This window comes from Mus caroli, unplaced genomic scaffold (genome assembly GCF_978045245.1).
Source record: "Mus caroli unplaced genomic scaffold, Mus_caroli_1 scaffold_15, whole genome shotgun sequence".
Taxonomy (NCBI): domain Eukaryota; kingdom Metazoa; phylum Chordata; class Mammalia; order Rodentia; family Muridae; genus Mus; species Mus caroli.
The window spans coordinates 46,439,092-46,459,126 of record NW_028227270.1 but is presented as its reverse complement, the minus strand read 5'-3'; positions in this window follow the sequence as shown (position 1 = coordinate 46,459,126).

Here is a 20,035-nt window from a genome sequence, read left to right as displayed (position 1 = left end):
TGTGATAAAAACTGCATGGTACTGGCACAGCGACAGACAGGTAGATCAATGGAATAGAATTGAAGATCCAGAAATTAACCCACACGCCTATGGTCATTTGATCTCTGACAAAGAAACTAAAACTATCCAGTGGAAAAAAGACAGCATTTTCAACAAATATTGTTGGCTCAACTGGGCAGTTAGCATGTAGAAGAAGGCAAATATACCCATTTTTATCTACTTGTAGAAAGCTCAAGTCCAAGTGGATCAAGGACCTCCACATAAAACCAAAGACACAGAAACTTATAGAGGAGAAAGTGGGAAAAAGCCTCGAAGATATGGGCACAGGGGAAAAGTTCCTGAACAGAAGAGCAATAGCTTGTTCTGTAAAATTGAGAATCTACCAATGGGACCTCATAAAATTGCAAAGCTTCTGTAAAGCAAAAGACACCGTCAATAAGACAAAAAGGCCACCAACAGATTGGGAAAGGATTTTTACCAATCCTAAATCAGATAGGGGACTAATATCCAATATATATAAAGAATTCAAGAAGGTAGACTCCAGAAAATCAAATAACCCCATTAAAAATGGGGTTCAGAGCTAAACAAATTATTCTCACCTGAGGAATACCGAATGGCTGAGAAGCACCCGAAAAAATGTTCAGCATCCTTAATCATCAGGGAAATGCAAATCAAAACAATCTTGAGATACCACCTCACACCAGTCAGAATGGCTAAGATCAAAAATTCAGGTGACAGCAGATGCTGGCGAGGATGTGGAGAAAGAGGAACACTCCTCCATTGTTGGTGGGATTGCAAGCTTGTACAACCACTCTGGAAATCATTCTGGTGGTTCCTCAAAAAATTGGACATAGTACTACAGGAAGATCCAGCAATACTTCCTCTGGGCATATACCTAGAAGATGTTTCAACTGGTAATAAGGACACATGTTCCACTATGTTCAAAGCAGCCTTATTTATAATAGCCAGAAGCTGGAAAGAATGCAGAGGTCCCTCAACAGAGAAATGGGTACAGGAAATATGTTACATTTACACAATGGAGTACTACTCAGCTACTAAAAAGAATGAATTTATGAAATTCTTAGACAAGTGGATGCAACTAGAGAATACCTTTTTGAGTGAGCTAACCCAATCACAAGAGAACACACTTGATATGTACTCACTGATAAGTGGGTATCAGCCCAAAAGCTCAGAATGCCCAAGATACAGTTTGCAAAACACATGAAACTCAAGAAGAAAGACCAAAGTGTGTATACTTTAATCCTTCTTAGAAGGGGGAACAAAATAACCATGGAAGGACTTACAGAGACAAAGTTCAGTGCAGAGACTGAAAGAATGACCATCCAGAGACTGCCCCACTTTGGGATTCATCCCATAAACAACCACCAAACTCAAACACTGTTGCAGATGCCAACAAGAGCTTGCTGACAGGAGCCTGATATAGCTGTCTCCTGAGAGGCTGTGCCAGTGCCTGACTAATACAGAAGTGGATGCTCACAGTCATCCATTGGACTGAGCACAGGTTCCCCAATGAAGGAGCTAGAGAAAGTTCCCAAGGAGCTGAAGTGGTTTGCAGCCCCATAGGAGGAACAACAATATGAACCAAGCAGTAACCCCAGAGCTCCCTGGGACTAAGCCACCAATCAAAGACAACACATGGTGTGACTAGTGTCTCTAGCTGCATATGTAGCAGAGGATGGCCTAGCTGTTAATTAATGGGAGGAGATGCCCTTGGTCTTCTGAAGGTTCTATGCTCCACTATAGGGGAATGCCTGGGCCAGGAAGTGGGAGTGGGTGGGTTGGGTATCGGGGGAGAGGGGAGTGCATAGGGGATTTTTGGAAAGAAAACTAGGAAAGGGGATAACATTTGAAATATAAATAAAGAAAATATCTAATAAAAATAAAATAGATAAGAAAAAAATTAAATTTCAGTGTAAATAAAAATAGTTTGTAGTTCAATTTTCTGTTGTAAGAGCTACAGAAGTAGTTCAATATTTTGTGTGTCTTTTCCTTGCCTTTCAGCTTCTCTTTGCCCTTTAATAATTCAGCTTTTGTTCTTCTCTCCAGTTAATTATCAAGCAACTTGTTCCTGTGACACTCAACTTCCTGCCTGGTTTATTTCTGTTTTGTTGTGGATAGCCTTGGTATTCATTGGGCTTTCTATGCTTTGGTGTTTCTAGGGTGGGTGGCCATAATTCTAACAGCCCTTGAAGATTTCACTAGTCAAATACATCATCCTCAGCTATTATATGCTCAATTATTCTGTTTACCTGGTATGCCTGGGGAAAGAAAGTCCAGCCAAGGTATAGAGGGCAGCATAAAACAAGATTTACTTTTAGCCCAGGCATACATGCAAGCTTTGTTTTGATGTAATTGGATGAGGACGAGGAAGAAATGGAAAACCATAAGATTTCAGTTTCCACATGACAGATTATTGAGTAGTGTCCTTTATAAAGATCTTTCCAGGGTTGTGGCTTTAAAATCTCTTACACTACATGTTATATATTAATTATATTATATTATATTATATTTATTATAGTTTGCACAAGGTGAAGTATTATATCAATAGTACAATTCATGAAGTAAAAAAGAAACCTGTTCAAATTCTAGGTCTTCAAATTATTGTGTGTTAAAATCTTGGCAAATTAGTTAATGGACTGAGAGGCTAAGCTTCAGTATCTACATCTGCCAGTCTAGAAAACATTTAAATGAAAGGATTGGCATTAGCGTTATATGCTCAATATTTGTGAAGCATCTGCCTATCATTGATGGCACATATGTCCTTTCATGTAAACATTCATTTCATTCAACAGTTCCTTTACTGATTATTGTAATACTATTGTTTCTTGTGTGTATATGTGTGAATTAATGTGCATGCTCCTATGTATGTGCAGTTGCACATAAATGTATGCATATGGAAGCCAGAGATCAATTTTGAATACTGCTCTGATGACAATACATACACATGAACATACTACACACACATACAGAGAGAGAGAGAGAGAGAGAGAGAGAGAGAGAGAGAGAGAGAGGAAGGGAGAGGGAGGGAGGGAGGGGGAGGGAGAGAGAGATAAGAGAGAGATTTATTAATTGAGAGAGACCTGTTTTTTTTTTTTTTTGAGACAGGGCCTCTCACTGACCTAGATAGAGCTTTTCCAGTAGACTTGTTTTTCTAGCAGTGAACTGCAGAGATCTACTTCCCAAGTTACAAAAGCATGTCAGTACACTCAGCATTTTAAAATATGAATCCTGTGAGTTGACCCTAGGTGCTTATTCGTATAAGACAAGTACTTTACTTAATGTGTTGTCTCCTAGTTCCAAAAATTTCTGAGAATATGTATTTTGAGAGACTAGGACATGCTAGGCTGGGTTTCAGGATGCATTAACAAATGTAACATGTCTGCTCCTATGCAATTTACATTCTATTTTGGGAAAGCAGGCACTAAATGAATAAGTGAATTCTCACATGTAAAACAACAGAAACATAAAGGAAAGTAAGTCAGGGCATGGATGTTGCAGGTGGCTAAAGTAACATTTTCTATACATTTTATAAAATTTGGACACTTGAGTTTGGTACATCCATGCTCAGGATAGTAAAATCTTCTTGGCTAACTGTTCCTTTGATTAGAATGAAACCTCCTACTTTTAAATTTCTTCTGAATAGGATTAGTTTGATGTCTATTTTGTCAGATATTAGGATAGTGAGACCTATTTGCTTCCTAGTCTCATTTGACTGAAATATTTTTGACCATTCTTTCACTTGAAGGTAATGCCTATATTTAAAGCTAAGATGTGTTTCTGGTAGACAACAGTGAAATGGATTCTATTTCCTGACCAATTCAACCAGCCTTTGTTTTTTTGATTGCAAAATTGATGTCATTAATATTTAACGTTATTATTGACTGGTATTCATTGATTGAAGTCATTGTGTCATGATTTTTTTTTGCATTGGTGTTTTCGTTCTCAGTGAGACTCTGTTTCAACAATTATAGCTTTATTTGTTTTTCTTTCTACAGTCTCTGGACTATACCCATTCTTCTCTTCAGTCTGAAATATTGCTTTTGAATTTTCCTTAGGGTTGGTTTATTGGTGTCTAGTGCGGTGGTTCTCAGCCTTCCTAATGTGGCAACACTTTAATATGGTTCTTCATGTCGTGCTGACCCTCAACCATAAAGTTATTTTATTGTTACTTTATATATGTAATTTTTCTACTGTTGTGAGTTGTAATATAAATATCTAATACACTGAATATCTGATATACAACCTTCAATAGGGTTGCAACCCACAGGTTAAGAATTACTTGTCTAATAACCAAAGAATGTTCTTTGCACTTCTCATATCTGGGTGGTTAAGTATTAATTTAGTCTGGAAATGTTTTCTTCTATAACCTTATTGAAGATCTGCTCAATGCTACTGACCTGAGATTTTTCTTCCTCATGTATTCCTATCATTTGAATGTTTGGTTTTTGCATGTTGTCCCACAATTCCTCTATGTTCTTTTCCTGTGTGCGTACATGTACGTGTGTGTGAGATTATTCATTGATTATTCATTTATGTTATCTTCTATTTTATCTTCAAGTCCTGATCTTTTGTTTGATTCATTTTACTCATGAGGGTTTTACTTGAATTTTCTAATTGTGTTATTGGATTTTCCAATTCCAGCTTCATTTAAACTCAAGTCCTCTTCAAGGTTTCTATCTCTTCATTAAACTCCATTATCAAATCCTGGATTATCTTCATTATTTCTATCAGTGTTATGGTTGTAGTTTTCTGGGCATCATTTAGACATTACTCTCTTTAAGTTCTATGTCTTTTATGTCATTGAGCTGCTTCTGTGTGTATTCTTTAAACTCCTTAAATTATTTGATAATAGTTATAAAATTTTTAAACATGGGGTTCATCAAGGCTGTTCTTATTGATAAATATTTGTTGTGGATTGGTTCTAATGCTATTTGTGTTAATTTGGCTCCCAAAATTACATGGGAACTTGCATGTCTGCCTGTAGGATGCTAAGGGTCCCTGCCTCCAGTTGGCTCTAATTGGTAAATAAAATTTCCAAGGGCCAATGCCTGGGCAAGGAGACAGAGGTGAGACTTTAAAGTTCCTGGATAAGGGATCCATGGGAAGAAGAAGGATTTAGAATCACCATGAGGAAAAAGCAGGAAGATCAAGCTTGGGAGCTGTAGGAGAGAAAGCCTACAGCCAAGTAAGAGCCAGGGAAAAATGGCCCCAGGAGCCCCACCCATGATTTAGTCTGGGGTAGCAAAGATGGAATATAGATTTCAGTAAGTAATAACTCAGGAGTATTGGAGGGGAGGTGTTAGCAACATGGAAGTTTGGGGGTGGCCCAGACATTGAGCTGAGTATGACATATTAAAATAGAAGGGTAGTGTGTGTGTGTGTGTGTGTGTGTGTTTCATTCAAGAATCCAGAGCATTGGGGTGGTAGGGTGAAACATATGCACACCTGTCAGGGGAGTTTAGAGAGGATTAACTATCATGCTTCAAACATTTCTAAATGACTGTTGGGTTTAGGAGGGCAGAATACAAGCTGTATCTTTTATATTATCTCTATTATTGTATGGTATCTGGGCATGTATATTCTTTCTTAGTTTCATTTCTGAAATGAACAGAGCATATTGGGTCAGATAATGTGGCAGATGGTTTGGTCTTGGTTTTTTGAAGATAGCTTAGGTAGAATGAAGTGAAGCTGACACTTAAGGCGAGGGTGGTGAGCAGGATGTGTGTCCTGGTTCAAGCCTGGAATTTGAGGGTATATTTGAGGTTGAGGAAGATATATGGAGGGAAAGAGCAGATGAACTTACCTGGTAAACACTGGCATAAGATATGCAGTTTCTGGCTTGACAGAGGCATTAGAATATGGTATGTTTGGGTACCATAGATTTAGGGTGGATGGGCTATGTCCTGGGTAGAACCTGTAGACTGTGAGTAAGGCAAGCAGCATTGACCACACTAGTCCAAGGCACCGGATGTGGTGCAAATAATTAACTTGACTATAAATAGTATCAGAAAAACTGACACATTAAAACAACACATGATTGGAAATAGTTGACAACCAATATTGTGGTTGAGTAACAAATAATTTATATTTTCTCTATTTTATAAAATCATGGTCATCAATTCACCTATCTATTATTTCTTAAATATTTTTGCTGTAATGTTAGTAGCTTTACTAATTATACAGGCCATCTATAAAACCACTGTTTGTTTTCTGATAACCATTCCTCAGATATGCATTAAGAAAGCCACTGTGTCTGTAACTACAAACAGTTAAATAGTCCCTAGGGGTGTCCATGTGAAGAATGTAATAGCAATGAAATGGTGTTTACAGGCAGCATAAGCTGTTATACTGGAACACTGACTCTTAAGACAGAATGGATGACTTGCTTAGTGTTGTTTTGAGACTTTTAGTCCCTTCAAGTAAGACCATTCTAGCCAGGGGGGTGGGGGTGGGGTGGTGGTGGTGGTGGTGGTGGCGGCGGCGCACGTCTTTAATCCCAGCACTCGGGAGGCAGAGGCAGGCAGATTTCTGAGTTCGAGGCCAGCCTGGTCTACAAAGTGAGTTCCAGGACAGCCAAGGCTGAGAAACCCTGTCTCGAAAAACCAAGAAAAAAAAAGTAAGGCCATTCTAAATTCTAGTATTCTTAAGTTAGCAGTAAAATATTTAGAATAGAAAATAGGAAATTGAAGGCTGCATGGAAATTAACAAAATTTTGAGGAAGTGGAAGCTACAAAGAGTCTAGTATATTGGAGGAAAAATATGTCATGGGCAATAGATACAAATAGGTGGAGCTTATATACAAGAGTCTGGGTTTGGTCTCTAGTTAGCAGAAACAGTATAGTCAGCAGGTTTTCTAGTGGACTTTCATACATATAAATATATATAGACAATTTCTATTTTTTTAGTCTGCCTTCAAGTGATAGAACCAGTACTTTGAAGTAAAGTATACATGACTCCAAAATATGAGTGCTTCCCATTCAAGATACTGCTTGACTGTCAAATGTATCTCATCTTTGCAGCAGAACAGACCCATAAATGGGGATTTTTTTCCCTACTATTTCTACTTTACTATCCCAAGACCTTCAACATGAAAAATCTTTTGAATGTCAGTACAAATATGTTCATAAAATTAAGTTTGTTTCAATTGATCTGGCACCTAGGAACACTTAAGAGATTTTTCAAATCATTCTCAAATGGTCGAGAACAACAGCAGAGGTTGTAGGAGCTGTGTGAGTGTTTCCCAAAGGCAGTGTCCAGGACAGAGCCATTTTGACAAAGGGTGACTACAGCTTTATGCTAGCCCCTTCTTCTATGTTTGGGTATGGTACAACAGCAGAGGCTATGCTTATCTCTCACATCTGTCAACTCCTTTCCATAAACTTTCACTTTCCCTCCTGTGTGTTTCTCTGATGATATTCATTGGAGGCACACATTTACATGTTGAATGTGTGTAGAGAGCTGGCTTTTAGTCATATTTTACAATTCCTTTAGCTATTCTTCGCAATAAGGTGAAAACAAGTTTCCCTAAGACAAAAGAAGTATTCACACAGTAATAGATGCTCTTTTTTTCTTTTCTAATTGGAAGAAAAATCTACCAGAATGTCTCTAAATTTAACTACCATTATCTCTGGTTCTTCATAATCGTCAAATAAATAAGTAAAACACTTGTCCAGGGTGTATGGCGGTATATGTGTCACTGGTGGGTAAGGCAATATGCTGACTTTCTGGTATGAATTAAGTTCTAACTCAGCATACATGCTTTCTCTTAACCAGATGATAGACTCCTTTCTATTCTAAAGAGATGTTTTCAACATTTGGTCAGTAAAAGTACTTTTTTTCAAAAAGAAGTCTTCATCAAAAGTCCCAGAAGAGTGGATCAGAGCAGTACTGCTGTGTTTAGGAAAGAAACTACCATCCGCTCTCCTGTGGCTCTATCTCCTTCCACTGGGCAATGAGACTTTGACAAAGCAACACTGGATAAAAAGTTGGGAGCTTCAGGTGGTTAAGTTGTCTCGCTCTTTATTATCCTGTGTGCATTATCTCCTCTTTGCTTTCCTCATACACAACACTCCATCCACATGAACCTGGGGGACTTTGTAGATCCCTGCATAAAGGTCCCATCAGTGCTTATTGAAGTGACACATTATGGCAAGACTGAATGAAGATGAGTATGGTGTGAGGCCTCTGTCAAGAGAAAAGATTGTGCCAGGAGGAAAAACCAGTTATGAAAACAGTAATTAGTCAGCCTGAGTCGAATGCCCTGTTTCCAGAAGCAACCTTGAGCTTGGAAAGATCTTTTTGAAGTAAGTGACATTAGTCCTCTTCTCAAGAATGAGTTAGGACTTGAATGCAAATAGGAAAAAGGGTCCTTTTGTTGATGAGAAGAAATGGAGATAAGAATTAGCATGACCTTTTTTTCTGTTCAAGAAGGAGAGAATCTGACAGGAAGGGAGGGATGTGTCACTAGGAATGAGACATACATAGAAGGATTCAATGGAACAAAGCGGCAGATGACCTGTCACGTGGTTAGATATCACTCCTCTGAAGGTAACTCATCTGCTGCTAAGAGAGTGATGTGGTGAAAGTGGTCACCCAAGGCCTTGAGGAAAAGAGTACCATGAGTCAAGTCATTGACTAAGAATATTAGTCTGGCAATATTTTGCTGACATGAGATACTTGCTGGAGGGTGTTTTTAATAATAAATGAACTCTCTCCTCACCTGCTGATAAAGAGATGTCAAAGCCAACACTGGAATTCACAAATTCCCACATAATTTGTAACAAATGCTGACATCAGCTGCATACCCCTTCTTATATAGATGAAAGCAATTCATTGCCGGATTTAAAACAAGTTCATATGTTTGCAAACAAGTGTATTTGAAAAGAAAATACAGTAAAACCAGAATATTCTCAACATTGTAACATCAATAATAATGCCTTAGCTGTTTTCAAACTGCATTTGTATCATCAATTACTGGTAGTTTATTAACTTTGTTTAAAGTTTGCATATGAGTGACTAGTTTCTAGCTGGTTTTTGTAGAAGTGGCAGAGCATCATTATACGTAGATTCATGTGTATTTCTAAGTTCCAAACTCAATTCACCCTATTTTAGCTTGAAAATTTGACTTGAGAATATACCTTCCTAGCACAATGTGCAGAATGAGTACAGATGAATAGTGAGTGAATATTGGAAATGATGGAATTCACATCCTTTATTTCTAATGGGTATCACTCCATCTCCTTGCTTAGAATAGGTCTAATTTGTAATGGAGATGCTACCTTTTTGCTTACTAGCATCTAGTGTCTGCTGCTGAAGGAAGGGCAGAATTGATTCTGGCTGTTATGTAGATTTTGCAGCCTCACTGATGGATTAGTATCACTTTGTCACGTCTCACTAATTCTTGCCCTTCCTGTTTTGCATTTGGGGCTCATCTGCCTTATTACAACCTTAATTTGGCAAAGAAGGAATCATATTAAAGGAACAATGGAACCAACAAGTCTAATATATGACTCAGACAAATTCCTAAAGTGTTTTGCTCTAAAGCAGAATTTTCACATACAGATTCACATTCATTAAGCGAAAAGCCCCGCATGTCAAGCCAGCTGCAGGTTTAATAGAGAGGTCAGAACCTTTTCTCCCTGTCACTGCCAGTGAAGACATCATTAGAGCTACAGTAAAATAAGAGAATGTCACATAATGTCAGTCTAGTCATAGTGCAACTGTTCTATTTTCATTAGTGACTCAGCTGGTTGCTATGGAAACCCCACTCTAGTGTGAGGGATAGTCGAGCTGATGCTTCTCCACCTCTGTTTTCAGTTAGAGTAAATTGAGCCCCCACCTCATGGGCTCCTGCCATGATATTTATATCTGGGTCATGATAATAAAGCAATGTAAAAAATTATCTGTTGAAATTCTAGCCAGAGAGCAAATATAGGATTTCTAGGTTGATTTGAGCACGAATTGCCCTTAGGAGTCAGGTATTCCTTTCTGTCCTGTCTCCTGGAGAGCTTGCAGTCCTTCTGGAGACTCGTTCTGCACACTTTCCAACCTGGCTCCAGACATCTCATGAAAGATTTTCAGGATGCCCTCCATGATCCAACTGAAGTCCACCTATTTAGGTGCTTCTGGCCTAACTCAGTTTCACTTCATCTATTTCCTTATCCATTTAGTTGCAGAGAGACTTCAAAAAGCCAAACATCACATTGAATAGCAATTTTAGGGCTGAGATGGAATTCTAGCCATTCCAAGGTCAACAAGGGCCTAATCCAGTTGACATATATACCCTGTGTTTGAAGGAGGGTAAACTGTGCACAAATAGATGCTTTCTTTCTTTTTCTTTTACATTATTTTTTATTAGATATTTTCTTTATTTACATTTCAAATGTTATCCTCTTTCCTGGCTTCCCCTCTGAAAACCCCTGTTCCCATCCCTTTCCCCCTGCTCACCAACCAACCCATTCCTACTTCCTGGCCCTAGCATTCACTTACACTGGGGCATAGAGCCTTCACAGGACCAAGGGTCTCTCCTCCCATTGATGACTGACTAGGTCATCCTCTGCTACATATGCAGCTGGAGCCGAGTCCAACCAAATGTAGTGTTTGGTTGGTGGTTTAGTCCCTGAGAGCTCTGGGGATACTGATTAGTTCATATTGTTGTTTCTCCTATGGATCTGCAAACACCTTCAGCTCCTTGGGCCCTTTCTCTAGCTCCTTCATTGGGGACCCTGTGCTCAGTCCAATGGTAGGCTGTGAGCATCCTTCTCTGTATTTGCTAAGCACTGGCAGAGCCTCTCAGGAGACAGCTATATCAGGCTCCTGTCAGCAAGCACTTGTTGGCATCCACAAAATTGTCTGGGTTTGGTGATTGTGTATGGAATGGATCCCCAGGTAGGGCAGTCTCTGGACGGTCATTCTTTCAGTCTCTCCTTCACACTTTGTCTCTGTAACTCCTTCCATGGCTGTTTGGTTCCCCCTTTTAAGAAGGATTGAAGTATCCACACTTTTGGTCTTCCTTCTTCTTGAGCTTCATGTGGTCTGTGAATTGTGTCTTGGGTATACCGAACTTCTAGGCTCATATCCACTTATCAGTGAGTGCATACCATGTGTGCTCTTTTGTGATTGTGTTACCTCACTCAGGATGATATCCTCCAGATCCATCCATTTGCCTAAGAATTTCACAAATTCATTGTTTTTAATAGCTGCGTAGTACTCCATTGTGTAAATGTACCAATTTTCTGTATCTATTCCTCTGTTGAGGGACATCTGGGTTCTTTCTAGCTCCTGACTATTATAAATAGGGATTTGATAAACATAGTGGAGCATGTGTCCTTATTACATGTTGGACCATCTTCTGGGTATATGCCCAGGAGTGGTATTAGTGGGTCCTATGTCCAGTTTTCTGAGGAACCACCAGCCTTATTTCCAGAGCTTGCAATCCCACCATTATTGTATCAGCAATGGAGGAGTGTTCTACTTTCTCCACAACCTTGGCAGCATCTGTTGTCACCTGAGTTTTTGATCTTAGCCATTCTGACTGGTGTGAGGTGGAATCTCAGGTTTGTTTTGATTTTCATTTCCCTGATAACTAAGGATGTTGAACATTTCTTCAGGTGCTTCTCAGCCATTCGTTATTCCTCAGTTGAGAGTTTTTTGTTAAATTCTGTACCCCATTTTTAAAATAGAGTTATTTGGTTCTCTGGAGTCTAACTTACTGAGGGTTTTTTTTTTTTTTTTTTTTTTTTTTGTATACATTGGATATTAGCCCTCTATCGGCTGTAGGATTAGTAAAGATATTTTCCGAATCTGTTGGTTGCATTTAGGCCTATTGATAGTTCCTTTGCCTTACAGAAGCTTTGTAATTTTATGAGGTCCAATTTGTCAGTTCTTGATCTTAGAGCATAAACTATTGGTGCTCTGTTCAGGAAATTTCCTCTGTGCCCATGTGCTTGATGCTCTTCCCCACTTTTCTCTCTATTAGTTTCAGTGTATCTGGATGTTTTTGTTTTTGTTTTTTTTTCCTGAGACAGGGATTCTCTGTGTAGCCCTGGCTGTCCTGGAACTCACTCTGTAGACCAGGCTGGCCTCCAACTCAGAAATCCACCTGTCTCTGCCTCCCAAGTGCTGGGATTAAAGGTGTGTGCCACCACTGCCCAGCCAGTGTATCTGGTTTTATGTGGAAGTCCTTGATCCACTTAGACTTAAGCTTTGTACAAAGAGATAAGAATGGATCGATTTGTGTTCTTCTACTTGCTAACCGCCAGTTGAATCAGCAGCACTTGTTGAAAATGCTGTCTTTTTTACACTGGATAGTTTTAGATCCTTTGTCAAAGATGAAGTGACCAAGTAACTATAGGTGTGTGGGTTCATTTCTGGGTCTTTAATTCTATTTCACTGACCTACCTGTCTGTCACTGTACTAATACCATGCAGTTTTTATCACAATTGCTTTGTAGTACAGCTTGAGGTCAGGGAAGAAGAAGAACCAGAAGTTCTTTTATTGTTGAGTATAATTTTTGCTATCCTCTGTTTTTGTTATTCCAGATGAATGTGCAAATTGCTCTTTCTAACTCTGTGAAGAGTTGAGTTGGAATTTTGATGGGGACTGCATTGAATCTGTAGACTGCTTTTGGCAAGATGGTCACTTTTACTATTTTAATCCTGCCAGTCCATGAACATGGGCGATCTTCTAAAATCTTTGATTTCTTTCTTCAAAGACTTGAAGTTCTTATCATATATATCTTTCACTTCCTTAGCTAGAATTACGCCAAAGTATTTTATATTATTTGTGACTATTGTGAAGAATGTTGTTTTCTTAATTTCTTTCTCAGCCTGTTTATCCTTTGTGTAGAGGAAGACTACTGAATTGGTTGAATTAATTTTATATCCAGCTACTCTGCTGAAGTTGTATATCAGGTTTAGGAGTTCTCTGGTGGAATTTTGGAGGTCTCTTAAGTATATTATTATATCATCTGTGAATAGTGATATTTTGACTTCTTCCTTTCCAATTTGTATCCCTTTGATCTCCTTTTGTTGTCTAATTGCTAGGACTTCAAGTACTATATTCAATAGGTAGGGAGAGAGTAGGCAGCCTTGTCAAGCCCCTGATTTTAATGGGATTGCTTCAAGTTTCTCTCCATTTAGTTTGATGTTGGCTACTGGTTTGCTGTATATTGCTTTTACTAGAAACCTAGTAAAACCTAGATGTGAGATGCTTTTATAATACTTTGTGATGCTTTATTTTTAAATTGGTTCTGGGGCTGGAACTCAGGACTTTGTATATATAAGGTGTACTGGTTGGTTTTCTGTGTCAACCTGACACAGGCTGAAGTTATCACAGAGAAAGGAGTTTCAGTTGAGGAAATGCCTCCATGAGGTCCAGCTGAAAGGCATTTTCTCAATTAGTGATCAAGGTGGGGAGAGCCCCTTATGGGTGGTGCCATCTCTGGGTTGGTAGTCTTGGGTTCTATAAGAAAACAAGCTGAGCAAGCCAGTAAGAATCATCCCTCCACGGGCTCTGTGTCAGCTCTGGCTTCCTGACCTGCTTGAATACCAGTCCTGACTTCCTTAAGTGATGAACAGCAACTTGGGAAGTGTAAGCTGAATAAACCCTTTCCTCCCCAACTTGCTTCATGGTTATCATGTCTGTGCAGGAATACAAACCCTAAGACATAAGGCAAGTTCTCTATCACTTATTTATATCCCCAGTCCTATATGATACTTTTCAAAGTTTTATTCACTGTCATTGATAACAATAATAAATTTTCTAGATAAAATATGAGGCTCTGACAAATGTATATACTGCAGAAGTATCAAATTATCGAATTATTGTATTTATCAGTGCCAGTAACACCTCATTTTGGCAGTGCTTAAAATTCTTCCTATGTGATGCTTGTTTTAGTTGGGGCATGGATGTATTTTAAAAGTTAAGAGGGAGAAGGTAACTGACTTTATCCTGAGCTACATCTCAAAATCAGGAGCAGTAACTGAAACTTTTTATTTTCAATTTTATATTAGATATTTCCTTCATTTACATTTCAAATGCTATCCAGAAACTCCCCTATACCGCCCCCGCCCCACCCTGCTCCTGTACCCACCCACTTCCACTTCTTGGCCCTGGTGTTCCCCTGGACTGGGGCATATAAAGTTTGCAAGACCAAGGGGCCTCTCTTCCCAGTGATGGGATTGCAAGCTTGTACAACCACTCTGGAAATCAGTCTGGCATTCCTCAGAAAATTGGACATAGTACTACCGGAAGATCCAGCAATTCCTCTCCTGGACATATACCCAGATGTTCCAACTGGTAATAAGGACACATGGCCCACTATGTTCATAGCAGCCTTATTTAAACTTTTTTTTAAAAGTAATTTTTGTATTCACTTTACATCTCTCCTCTCCTTCCAGTCCCACTCACACAAATCCCTACACCTATCACCCCCTCCCCTTCTTCCTCAGGGGAAGCAATCCTTGGGAAATACAGCATCCTGCGACATCTAGTCACATAGGACTAAGCACAACTTCTTTTACTGGGGCCCAGTCAGGCAGTCCAGAGGATCCAATGGCAGGAACAGAATCCAAGACAACCATGCTCCACTTATTAGGAGACCCACATGAAGACCAAACTGCATATTTGCTACAATTATGTAGGGGGCCTAGGTCCAGCCCCTGCATGTTCCTTGGTTGGTGATTCAGTCTCTGTGAGTCAAACAAAAAAATAAAAAAATACTGAACAAAAGGCTGCTTGCCTTACAGTAGAGGGATATGAACAGAACTTTGCAGCACCTATTTCTTATACAGCAATATTATTTTATGACTCTTTAGTCATAGGATTAATAAATTGTTATCTTTCTTCTGCATAGCAACCATAAGCAAAATAAATGAAGCTGCTGCATAACAGACATGGTTGTTTGCTAAGTGCATCAGGACCTTCTTAGTGAACCAAATGTTATTCTGCAGATTCTTGAATAGAGAGTCTAGAGTCAGTCATGGAGGCTTTTAAAAAATGTTTCACTTTAAAATCCTAGTTGCAGTTGAATCCAGTAATTGTAGGAGTTAACATCCCAGTAAGTTGAACCTTTGCAAAATACTTTTGTAAAATATCTTTTCAGGTTTTTATATAAAATACATATAGTATAAATTCTATCTAAGGAAAACACAGGACAATTGTTTCTCACGGCTATTCGATGGCTTGTCTCTTTGGGGAGAGCTACTAGAAAGAAGCACAGAGGAAGGAAAGCTTCTCGTGTATCCTTCCAGGAAATCTCAGTCCAGAGAAACACTCAGGGAAATCACTGAATATGATGCGAACTTTACGCACCCTGGTTTTATTTTATTACTTAAAATACTTGCTGGACATATAGAAAGTTAGACTGTCTTTTCTTCTTTCACTCCATGTACATGGCTGAGGCCTCTATGACATGAGATTGACTAACAATTTTTAATTATACAAACAGACTTAATACTGTCTTCAGGTGTGCTCTCCATAGTAACTGGAGACCCAACCAATGGTAATGAACTAGGCCAATGGAGCTAATTTGAGCTTATTTGATTGCTTTTTCTTGGCATTTCTATGTCTCTGGAGTCAAAGAGGCCATGTCTACACAGAAACAGGTCCCTTTACATGAGGGTCTATTTCCTCCTTCAGGGTGTTGACAGAATGCTCTCCACCCTGGACTACAAGCTTCAAGGAAGGAGTTAGGAAATAGAAGACTTCATGTGGTGGTTTTCTGAAGTTCTTTCAATTTCAAATATATCAGGGCAATGTGTTCTCAACCCTATGAAACCATAGTTCATGTTCTAAATGAAATGCATCAGATTTTTTAATGGACTGACTACACGCTGTTATGTGCAATGAGACCATTGAAAGCAGCACCCATTTCTATTGCCATCCATGAAAATAGCGCAAACAAAAATTCCTTGGTCATATACTATTGCGCCCTATACAACATTTACAGAAAAGTTTGTAAAGGTGTAAATTATGCATGAATGAGTATGTATACTTGTCATTTTTATCATTTTGCAAAACTGCTCTTGATTAAGTATTGCATTATTTTCTACTCCCACATAATATGTATGACATTTATTGTTTTCCAACATCCTTATTGCCACAATTTACCTCACTTTCTTTTTGCTCAGTTCTGTTGCAGAGACAAATATGTTTGTTTCATTGTAGCTTGCATTTGTGTTTCCCTTGTTACAAGCTAAATTGAGAATTTTCAATATATTAATGCATTGCATTTGGCTGACTACAACTGTAATCTTTGTACTCAGGAAGCTGAGCCAAGAAGATTCAAAATTTGAAGACAGCCTAATCTAAAAAGTGAGATCCTGGCACAAAAGTTAAAAGGCATTTATGTTCATTTTCATAAATATTTGTTCATACAATTTTGATAACAATAACTCACTAAAATAAATTGCAAATGTGTTTCTATTTTGACTTTTCCATGGTTTTATTACAGAAATTTTAGGGAATTTTTTTTATTGAAGGCCTTTTTTTTTTATAACTAAAATGTTTTATTGAACTACTCAGCTATTAAAAAGAATGAATTTATGAAATTCCTAGGCAAATGGTTGGACCTGGAGGGCATTATCCTGAGTGAGGTAACCCAATCACAAAAGAACTCAAATGATATGTACTCACTGATAAGTGAATATTAGCCCAGAAACTTAGAATACCCAAGATATAAGTTACAATTTGCAAAACACATGAAACTCAAGAAGAACGAAGACCAAAGTGTGGACACTTTGCCCCTTCTAGAATTAGGAACAAAACACCCATGGAAGGAGTTACAGAGACAAAGTTTGGAGCTGAGACAAAAGGATGGACCATCTAGAGACTGCCATATCCAGGGATCCATCCCATAATCAGCCTCCAAACAATGGCACCATTGCATACACTAGCAAGAGTTTACTGAAAGGACCCTGATATAGCTGTCTCTTGTGAGACTATGCCGGGGCCTAGCAAACACAGAAGTGGATGATCACAGTCAGCTATTGGATGGATCACAGGGCCCCCAATGGAGGAGCTAGAGAAAATACCCAAGGAGCTAAAGGGATCTGCAACCCTATAGGTGGAACAATATTATGAACTAACCAGTACCCCGGAGCTCTTGACTCTAGCTGCATATGTATCAAAAGATGGCCTAGTTGGCCATCACTGGAAAGAGAGGCCCATTGGACTTGCAAACTTTATATGCCCCAGTACAGGGAAACGCCAGGGCCAAAAAGTGGGAGTGGGTGGGTAGGGGAGTCGTGGGGAGGGTATAGGGGACTTTTGGGATAGCATTGGAAATGTAAATGAGGAAAATACTGCTGCTCTTCAGAAGGTTCTGAGTTCAAATCCCAGCAACCACATGGTGGCTCAAAAGCATCCATAACAAGATCTGACACCCTCTTCTGGAGTGTCTGAAGACAGCTGCAGTGTACTTACATATAATAAATAAATAAATGTTTAAAAAAAACTACACTAGAATGTTCTATAAGATAAACATTTCCCACACAAATATTCAATGTCTTATATATTTTTCTCATTTCCTCTTTAGTTGTTGTAGCTAAGTAATAAATCCATTATAATAAAAAATGTTTTATGCCCACTTTGCACATGCACATACCATAAGCATATCTCCCCTATATATTTTTAATTTTTAACATTTATTTCTATGTTCTTGGAATTTTAATTTCAAAAATAAAGTAAGAGTTAATGTACTTTACTTTTTCTCCTATCTGCTTTTTCAGCAGCAACTTTGGGGTTATTCATTTTGATCAAGTTACTTTAAATTACTTCTATACATCAATGTACCCACTTGGTCCATGTCATTTCTATGATCTACTCCATGGGGTTTGTGTGTGTTCATGTACAAGCATCACAGAATTCTCTTGACTCTATGCTAGTTAATGAGAGCAAGCTGATGTTCATTTTAACTCTACCCTTTATGATTAGGCTATCAGTATCAGCATTGGATCCTGGAAGCTGATTTCCATGCCAGAAGGGGATACTAGAAGGTTCCCACTGGAGAAAGGTGACTGTAGTTCTTTGTGTTCCCTGCCCCCTCTGTCCCCCAGTGGCAAATCACCTGTAGGTCCTTCAGTAAGCCTCACCTCCAGCTTGCCAGATAGCACCTGTGATTCCTGGCAGCTCAGCTGTGACTTAACAGTGGAGTTTCCTGCTCACTGCCTTTTCTACCACATGAAAACCTTTTTCTACCACAGGAGAACAACTCTACTTTGAGGGAAAGCCAGGGTCACAGCAAAGATACCATGTTTTTCTCTATACTAATGCAAATTTTACTTGATGATACTTTTAATTTTATATTATTTAAAGCTTTTTGCCAGAAATTCTAATTTTAGTACAAAGTTATCTATTGGGGGCAGTTCTTGGTCTTGAGCTTTTTGATTTAGAATCTTTGAGTGGTTCTCAACTTGTGGCTCACAACCCCTTTGGGAATTAACCCTTCCACAAGGTTAGCATATCAGATATCCTGTGTATTGTTATGCCCATTTTACGAACCCCAAAAGACCACCAAGGAGCTGATTTGGATACAATCACATTAGGGTCTTTATTCCAGCTGGAGCTTGGGCCACACTATGTCACTGATGCAGCAGGACAGGAGGGTGAATCCGCAAGCCCAGTTTCAAGCATGCATTTATAGAGGCAAGCAAACAAGTAAGGAAGTTTCCAGCTCGGCATATATCTGATTGTGGGAGATGGGTATTATGGAATTTGTTGCCCTTTAAAATTATTGGTTGCTGCTGGGAGCCAAACCATAAAACTTTCATAAGTAAATATCTCTAGGTACAATGATAGCTTCTGCTTTCTTCCTGATGGGTGCTTGTTAGGGAGTGACCTGGAGACCAGTACAGGCCTTGTTTTAACTCGAGTTCAACCTTAGGTCAGGTTTCTAAGATAGAGCCTGAACCCAAGATGGAGTTGGTCTTGTCTCTTAATATCAAATATTTACATTATGATTCATAAAATACCAAAATTATAGGTCTGAAGTAACAATAAAAATACTTTTGTAGTTGGGGTCATCCCAACATGAGGAACTATGTTAAAGAATCACACCATTAGGAAGGTTGAGAGCCACTAATTTAGAAAATAATGGTAAACTTCTAGCTGTAGTTGCAACAATCTTGACTTGAGTAACTTCTGTGTGGTGTCACGGCATCTCCTCAGTTTCAGACATATGTCAATATGTAGACCATATTTCTGTTTTTTTTTTAATAGTTTTTGGCTAGTATACAAAATATTGTTTCATTATATTCCCATAAGAGTGTATCATTGAATTTTGTATATATCCAGCCCCCTTTACCTCCTCAATTCCACTTTTATTATCTTCTTTTTTCCATTTAAATAGTCTTCCTTATTTACACACACATAGACACAGACACACACATACACACATACATATTCATATATATAATCTAGATCTCACTGTGTCATTGAATACTGGAAATCTATAATGTGAATTTTTCTTTACCCATTCCTAGTGGATTTAGGGTGATCATGTACTGAATAAGAGGTCACATTCAAACCTTTTGGAATTTACTAGATACTGACTAATCAGTTATCAATTAAAATGTCACTATGGTCCATCTGTCCATGTAGTGTAAGACTCTGGCAAGCCTTACTTACCGGAGACCACTGAGTGGACAACGTGGAGATGGGAATCGATGCAAAAGCAAGAGAAATTTTATTTAATCCAGCATGCTGGGGTCACCCTGCACATGGGGAAAGAATGACCACATGCAGCCCGTCCAGCAAGTTTTTATACAGTTCTCAGGGCCGCTTCCATTAGGCACAATGTGATTGGCAGAACAGTGTGACTTTTTATTTTTTTTTTTTATTTATTTTTTTTTTGTTTTTGTTTTTGTTTTTCGAGACAGGGTTTCTCTGTGTAGTCGTGGCTGTCCTGGAACTCACTCTGTAGCCCAGGCTGGCCTCGAACTCAGAAATCCACCTGCCTCTGCCTCCCGAGTGCTGGGATTAAAGGTGTGCGCCACCATGCCCGGCTTTTTGCCTT